The 469-nt window shown below is 35.6% G+C and overlaps 1 long non-coding RNA gene across 1 annotated transcript in view; it reads right to left on the bottom strand.

Annotated features, from left to right (window-relative positions):
• LOC119592296 overlaps nucleotides 1-469 on the bottom strand; it is a 3,645-nt gene that overhangs the window by 2,489 nt on the left and 687 nt on the right. The gene's annotated exons all lie outside the window — the stretch shown is intronic.

The following is a 469-nucleotide window of genomic DNA, read 5'->3' as shown; positions in this document are numbered from 1 at the left end:
GATTGTCGCCTTCGCTCGCAAACTCTGACGCATTTGGAAACAGATAAATATTGAGCATGCAGTGCACTATGAAGAAAATGGTCATTATTGTTAACAATCTTAAAAATAAAGTCAGAGGGCCCCAAACATTCCACGATGTTCAAGTCGCATACTAAGGTTAGGTAACGGAAATTTATTAAGTAATAAGAAGGGTCCCGAAGCTTAAATACATCTGAGAAACGGACATCCAAACTGGACATTAATACTGAAAGAAGAGCAAAAAAAAGGGAAAAAAATCTTTTAAAACTATCTCATCTTCATTGAAAATAGATCTCCAGTTCCTTAATCTAGCCTTTTGGGAAATATGAAAGAAGCTTGCTCTGATGTGACCCTCAAAAGTCAATTTAGAATCTAAAATTACATCAAGCAATTTTAATGTTTTTACTGAACTGATCGACTGGCGTCAATGATAGTATCAGAAGTGGTGGAT

This window comes from Penaeus monodon, chromosome 30 (genome assembly GCF_015228065.2).
Source record: "Penaeus monodon isolate SGIC_2016 chromosome 30, NSTDA_Pmon_1, whole genome shotgun sequence".
Classification (NCBI taxonomy): Eukaryota; Metazoa; Arthropoda; class Malacostraca; order Decapoda; family Penaeidae; genus Penaeus; species Penaeus monodon.
Note: the sequence above shows the minus strand (reverse complement) of the source record. Positions and strands in the feature narration are given on the sequence as shown.